Genomic DNA, 8,143 nt, shown 5'->3' on the forward strand with positions numbered 1-8,143 from the left:
CCACCCTGCCCCCGCCTGCCCCGCGGCTAATAGCCAAACGACCCGCCTCCAGACCGAGCCGATTAGCTCCTAACCTTGTGATGGCCGCTAGATTTATTCCGACCACACATGAAAAGTAGCGCCTACAGATAGTAACTCTTACATTTTCACTCAACTTTTGTAATTCACTCGCCGCCTGTTACAACTACAGCTCCTTGACTTAGTTATGATTAGTTATGCTGAGGTAGTCATACTGCCTGCTAGTACCATGTGTATCGGCAGGTCCTGAGCGCCGCGCGTGTCCTGCATACCACGTCGTGTTCGTCAAGCACGTAATCCCCCCCCCCCTCTTACCGACAGTACCGACACACTCGTCCTCTTCGATACTAGTGTTAATGTCCATGATAATAAATAAATAGACAGTCGTTTTAGTTTGTATAATGACAATTAAGTGAAACTAAGAGTTGTCCCACCGAGCGTCCACATCAACATAGACTGACGGCTCGCCCAGTTTGCTTTGATTCGTGTGAGATGTTGGCTATGTTCTGACTTGCCAAATGTTTGTCTGCGTCTCATACCTGACACAGTTCGTCCTTACCCAACATGTGTAAATAGTTGTTTTTACATGTTGTGCTTTATTTGTTTATGATCAATGAGAATGATGTAATGTCGAGATTTTAATCGGGTGCAGTCAATGTAAAAGGCATAGCAAATCAAACGCAGGTATGTCAATGAGACCACTTACTGAACATTTTACTAGTTAAGAGCGCGGTTCTAGTTGCCCATACCAGCGTCATTAGTGCGGCTGGAATGCGCAAAATTTCCACAACTAGTTAATGTTTTTTAATCGCTTATACATTTATATTATATATGGTTCAGGTAGACTAAGTAGATACGAGCGCTGTGTGTGTCGGTAATGTGATATAGACTGAGATCGACCACTCTTCTTACTCAGCTATGACGGAGAGCTTTGCAGAGACGACGTTGACGTCAGTGCGCTGCCTGGCGCGGCCTCCGCGCAGCCCGTACTGCCCACCAATATCCACATCTCTGGACCAGCTCTGACAAACAATCCACTGCTGGCTCTCCTATGGCACGCCACTAAACTAGATCTTCAGCTCGTCTCGCATCGCGGGATTATCCGCAATGGTTATCGGGATCCCGGTCGTGTACACGAGTTGTGTAACACGGACAGATAGTAGAAGCCTGAGACTCCCTTCCGCTAATCCCAAAGTGGAAGGCGTAATTTGATGATTTTTTTTATTGATTTGAAAAAAAAACTCTTCCTGTCCATATTTTCCTAAATTAATTGAAATGGTATTTAACTGAATGACACGACTCGCTTATTGAATACTTTATATTTGTAAAAGTCTGTAACTCGCCTATTGTACATGTTGCTAGAAAAACAATAAAGAATCGTAGCTGGCATCCAGTCGTGTTATTAAAAACATGAAGTAATGTTTAAAGCTCCACATAATTTAAAGGAAGTATAATGAATGTTACACAAATCTAATATATCAAGTAGGTATGCGCGGCGTGCGCGCGTGGGGACCGCGCCCGCCTCGGGACACTGGTATAATGAGCCCGGTAATGATTGATTCACTGGAGACTCTCCAAGTGAGTGGTCGGGGCTGCGGGTGTGCTCGACGAAACTCACTACACTCTGTTACTGCGGAAAATTTAAAATGGTTATCATTACTTTTGTAACATGTTTTCCTCATCAGTTCACTAATTAGCAGCAGGGAAAACCAATCGGGATTCAACAGAGCATCTGTCGGCTACTGAGCAGGACTCATTTACGTACATATGTTTGTTCACTGTAACATGGTGTGTCAGTGTGACGCGCACGGCGACTCTGCTCAAATCTCCTTACTGGGTGAGGTGTTGCAAGAGTAGCACTCCGCCTGTAGCAGCTCTACCTCCGCCCACCGCTGCCTACCCAGTATCGCTTTGGTCTCACATAATTGCGGGTATTTTGCAACATGAAGCGCCTACTAATCAAATTGCATGAGCTGTCAGCTCTCATTCGAGCTCGCGTCAACGGTGAGACAGATCTAATTAAATGTTTATTATCCGGCTCGTGTGACATCAGGCTCCGCCAGACGGGTCTGACTGCTTCTGATGATCTTTATAGATTTGTGTGGCTGTTCGCAAATGAGACTGGTCGCTTTAATTACTAGCCCCAGGTACTTACTATTTAGGGGGGAAACTGTACAGACATATTCTCATTTAGCTGAGGTAGGCGTGGCCAGCGAGCGCCCGCCCACTGCTCGCTCACACACGCACCCAGCAGTACTCGCATCTGAGGTTGTGCGACGTGTTATGCATGTGTGCAAGTCGAAACCTCATGCAAATAAGCGGTAGTTTGATATGAGATAAAACGACGCTACGCGACTACGTAGAATTCAAATCAACACAGGTCACGGAAACCGCTACGGCGTAGCACCTCGCTATGGCTGAACCTTGATATATATGCATCTTAATAATATTATCATAATAACAGTTTGTTGGATGGATTTATGGTTTTTTACTCTTTCACGTAAAAACAACAAGACGATTTGGATGAAATTTGTTTTTATTTAGATGTTTTTGTTATGTTACCGTGGGATTTTTTTTTTATTAAAATAGTAGAAGCCGCCTGCAACAACTAGTAAAACTATACTATTATTAAATGAAAGTTACAAAACACTCGTTACGCTTTCAGGTCGTATAAGTACAATAGTTAGGTGGCAATTGTTTTGGATTGATGTGATGCGACAGCTATGCGGTGTCGCCGCGGCGGGAGCGGGGCGCGGGGCGCGGGGCGCGGGGAGCGGGGCGCGGGGCGCGGGGAGCGGGCGGATGCGGGTCCTATTGCAAAAACTAGTTGCGATATGCAGATCAACCATCATCATTGTTCACATAATTCGACAGAACTCGCTTTTGCTTATGCTAAATTTTAGATAACATGTCACAGACGTAACGTACTCCTCACCATTTTTACTCACTGAAAGCTTGTAAGAGGCTACAATATAGTAAACAATTGAAAGTGAAAGGATAAAAGATATTTTTATTTGTAAAACATGAGTATACATACATGCATGAAGAATAATATTTGATCAATTAGATATTAAAAACTTAGGTAACGTAACTGTCCAAAGTAAAAAGGTCAATCACCTTAAATAATATTTTGAACGTAATTTTTGTCTGTTCGATTGTTAGTTAGAGATATCCCTTAATTAAGTACAGACCCTCAGTACTGAACCCCTCCGCTCTCGGCCAATTATCATTGTTCGAATGTGGTTATGAGTCGCAGTACAGTTTTCACACTGTGACTGAGCTCTATCTCTCTTCTCAATTGTACCTTACAATATTTACAATTGACTGATGGGCGACTGATGACGTAAGCGACTGAAGCGTACACGAGGGTTTCACCTATACTATATGACGTTACAGTTAGGTTAGAGCGCGGCATTGTAAACATACCGAAACTTATTACAAAAGTATAAATATTTATGAACTCGGCTATTTCATTTTTATGAGGTATTCATTATCTAAACTCATTAGGCACAAATATTTGTATTGTGGGGCTAGCAGGCGCGTGCGGCATGCGGGCGGTGAAACCAACGCATTGTGCGCCGCGCACTGGGTCGCAGCATGACGATAGCACGTAATTAGGAGTAGCGTCGTGTTAATGAACAAGCTAATTGTATCGGCCGCTAATTAGCTCGCGCAGAGCGCACTCACGCGCGACGGCTCCCGCCGCCGCGCTCAGCACCGCGGCCGCCTCGCCCGGCCCGACCAGCTCTTGCTGTCAGACAAACCCCGACTACAGAACATCACTGTACGCAGGCGACATTGTCAACATCCTCATGAACCTCCATTGCCTGCTGCCTTACAACATCATAGCTAGTACTCGCACGCGTCGGAACCTACAGTTACTTAAACTGATGTAACATAACCTTATTCATTTTCAACTTGACGAACAAGAAAACCCTCAGTTACATAAGTTCTGTTGGAGTGCACTGCTCAAACTATTTACATACAACTGCTCATACTTTGTACAATATTTTATTGATCTTGGCTTGGACAATTTTCCCAAACATTTTGACATTTGTGACTCTTTAAAGTATTTTATAGCGTCATGCGATGTGTTTTGTTAAATGTCTTAATTCACTTTGTTAACGCGGACGATATGGTGCTGCTTACCTCAACTGAAAGGACAGTGCGCAATGAGCAACACGGCTAGAAGCCCACCACCCAGGACACTACGTTAGTGAGGGTCTTGAGAAACTATTATTCATAGATCTGACACCATTTTTCAGAGATGTACGCGGTCGTAGTAACAAACTTAAAGTAACACTATTTGAAGCACAATGCAGACTACCCTATACGTGCCGCCTGTGGCTCAAGTTTACGCAGAGATCATTTAACAATGGCTTCAGGATGTTGTGAGGGTTGCCTCGCTTGTTTAGCGCGTCCGGTATGGTCGCAGATGCCTGGGTAGAGCCTCCACGCCGGCTAGCATCACTGGTAAGCGTCCGGAGTCGCACTAACAGCACCCTTACGGTTATTTGACTGGCCTGTTGGTCTAGTGGTTAGTGACCCTGATTGCTATACCGGAGGTCGTTATCTGGGTTCGATTCCCACCCAGGACAAATGTTAGTGTGATGAGCACGATCATTTGTACTGTGTTTGGGTGTAGTTTATCTATAATATGTATGTATTTAGAACTAGTTGTCTAGTACTCATAACACAAGCTCTGCTTTATTTGAGACTAGATGGCGTTGTGTGAATGTTGTCCAATATTATATTATTATTGCACCAAAATAGATCTCAAATATGCTGAAAACTCTTATTCCGACGCAATGTTTTATAATGTTGAATCTATAGTTTAGATCATCTAGTATTATATGTGATGTTATAATATACAATATGAACGTCTAACGTAAAACTAAACTATGGACCTGGTCTGAAAATAAATGATCATTATAACTCTCTTTTAAGTCACGGAACAACAACAAAAGGAGTAGAGTCCCATCTATTAACCCGTCTATTTAGAGACATAACTATAAAATTAAGAATTATATGATTATTTTAATTTGTTTTGATAAGAGCTTTAATTTTGGCACAATGATTGAAACTCAAATACCACATGAGTACTGTGTTACAATGTTGTTTATGCTAATTAAGTAGACTATACGCGACATACGGTATAAACACTATACGTTTTTTTTCTTTTTTTTTAAACGACCACCACTCTAACCCTAAATATTTTTTTTCGCGTGGGGTTTTACCAACATTTAATTTTCATATCTTGAAAAACATCCAGACAGCAAGCATTCGTGAAACACTCGCACTCATCCTCAGCGGGGTTCAAACCCGGGACACGTGCTGTCTAACATTTCCTTCATCCTACGAATTGTTTTTGTAGTTTTCAAGATATATTCAAGCATGTGTAAGTTCCTGCATAGGTTACGGTCTGATTCATAAAAAGAGCTGCAAATGTCTTTTCGAAGAGAAAACTCAATTTTTTTTACGTGTCTGGTCACCGTGACTAACTTAAACAAACAAAAATTCAATAGGTATAAGTATTTCATTTATAAAAGCGCGTAATTGTTAACACTACATACTCATAATTAAAACTTACTTTTTTCTTATGTTTTCATATATTCAAGCCGCGTTGTCAGTTGCTCGGGACTTGCTCGCGCTATTGATTCCGTATTTAATCGCTAAAAAATTAAATAGTTTACACATTCATCGTTTGAAAGTGAGTATTTTAAAAAAAAGTTGTGCAGACGGTCTGTAAGTAATAACAACATAACTCCACATTAACTTACCACCGGCAGAATGCTGTTTTTGCTTGAAAACTTCTATGAAAAGCAAAACTAAACTCAATTTATCTTAATTTACAAAGTAACAAAAATTTGTAATTTTAAAACAAACTAAACTTCGTGACTGACACTGACAGCAGTGACAGCCAAATTTGCGGTACCATAAACAATATTTTTGTTTTTTAACGAATGAACGATTCGTTACAACGTTCGCGACAACAGAGTTGCATAGGCTAGGAAGTGTTTGTCGACATCTTACTATTACTTGAGGTGCATCACTGAAGGAAGTCCTGGTCCCTGACATCTGTATAACGGCCGCCATTACTGACATCATAACTCGCGCCGCCGCTCGCTAATTAATGAGCCAGCAACATCAACATCACTAACTGATTACTCTCGCCTGCTTAACCTTATGATACACACTTCTATAAATTTCGGAGACGTGTCTTTATTCTCAAAGCGTTTATTTAAACCTTCTTTGATTCAAAGCTATAAATTGAAAGTCACCATTGGTTACTTCGCAGTAGTTTCTAAGAGACTGCGGGAGATGGTTTTGTTGTATCGCAAATGTAACTAAAATGCAATTAGTGCAAGTATTCACGAGGGTGCTCATACCCGACACTATCAGCACGATGTAAGTTCATCCAGAGTGTGCTATTAAATACCGTACTTGGACTCTCACACGTTCGTTTCGTTTACATTGAGCGAAAATATCATTATGCCAAAAAAGTAATACGGTGTAATTAAAAAGTTTCTTGTAATTGGATACATAAGGCTACGTGCACACACCTCTGCGAAACAACAGCACTCAGCTTGTCCCTGTCGGACTGCTGGATCCTTGGCTGTATGTATGAGTCCTATAGCTTGTTTCGAGTTTAACTTCTTTTCTCTTTACCCCATAGTGACGCTCGCAACGCCAGAGCGGGAGCTCTCCACTTAATATTCGTTTCCGACATCGCTTTTGATCACACAGTTTCACTTGATTAAACTGTTGTCAAATTAAATTGTGAGGTTAGTTCAAAGACGACAACATAACAACACTGAACGGTGTGGACACACAGAGTGACGTCGCTTCATTCCTCAATTTATAATAACGTTTATAGCATGCAGCCGGTTCGTGTGTCCACCTGGCTCGGGGTGGCCCCGGGACGCAGCCGAGTGCTGTCCACCATATCTCGCAGTGTCCCGACTGTTGTAACCTGCTCTGAGTAGCTATATGAGAAAATGATCCACATCGGGGTGAACAGTAGTTTTAAGTAAGCGGTAAACATCTCGTCTTAGTTTGTCATCACTGAACTCTAATTCTCTTCTAGGGGTAAGTACGCTGGGTATTTGGTGCTTAACCCCTTTTTAACCCTTTTATAATGTTCAATTCAATATTTTGATACACTTATACATTTAAAAAAAATTAGAGGTACAATAAAATATGATCTTAATATGATCTGACTAGTGTACACACTTCTCAAAAATAAACGTTATGTTATCGTAGTGTTAATAGAGAGGTAGAAAGATGATGGTGAGCGCTCTTTGTACTAAATATTAAGCATGGAATGTAAGTCAGACGATAGCGACAAGTTGTGAGTTAAGGCATCGTATGTGGTACTGTCAAATCTCGAACTCCGGCAAATCCTAAGTTTACTGGTAAAACTTTTACCACCAGAGACCTGGTGAATCTTAACATTTAATTTTGTTTTCGTCCCCTACAGTTGACCTAAATGAATTAAATTAGATATAGTTAAATACACTGAATCTGACGTTCGGTGGTAGCTGCCGCGGCACACACGCTGCTCTCGCTCGTCTTCTACTATTCACTTTCACACTTCAAACAGTTTTCTAACTTAACCCAAATGGTTGCCAACAATAGGCTAGAAAATTAATTTTACACATTGTGTTTTGTCATCATATACCAAATTTCACTTGCTAAACCCTAACATGGAATAACTTACCTATGTTAACCTACTCGTTTGGCCGACCTTAAAGTAAAACTTGTCAACTGATCAACTGATCAGTAACATATCGCTACGGCAAATAGTGCGGACCTGTGCGGAGGTAATTAGCAGTGACAGCAGCGACTCATTCATAACGCGCTTATGAAGATGCGTTCCAGAACAATGCTTACTTAGTTATATTTACAAGCGGGTTGCGGGCCGGCGCGGCGCGGCGCGGGCGCGGGACGGATTTATGCGACGCGCGAGATTTATCACGCGCCGCCTGCGCACGTGCGCGCGCCCCGCGCCCCGCACCCCGCACACAACCGCCCGCAACACATTGTCCAAATAAAACATTCCCGTCTCGATGTTATTTACGTATTTGTATTGATTGATCTAAATTTGATATCAATGTCACGAAGC

The 8,143-nt window shown here is 42.0% G+C and overlaps 1 long non-coding RNA gene across 1 annotated transcript; it reads right to left on the reverse strand.

Annotated features, from left to right (window-relative positions):
• Nucleotides 1–464: 464 nt before the first annotated feature.
• LOC113502555 lies at nt 465–7,531 on the reverse strand. The gene is made up of 3 exons (XR_003401365.1): nt 5,799–7,531; nt 5,609–5,690; nt 465–1,648 (listed from the first exon to the last, which is right to left on the reverse strand). It is a non-coding gene; the product is annotated as an uncharacterized LOC113502555 (long non-coding RNA).
• Between the last annotated feature and the right edge of the window lie 612 nt (nt 7,532–8,143).

This window comes from Trichoplusia ni, chromosome 17 (genome assembly GCF_003590095.1).
Source record: "Trichoplusia ni isolate ovarian cell line Hi5 chromosome 17, tn1, whole genome shotgun sequence".
In the NCBI taxonomy this organism is placed as follows: Eukaryota; Metazoa; Arthropoda; class Insecta; order Lepidoptera; family Noctuidae; genus Trichoplusia; species Trichoplusia ni.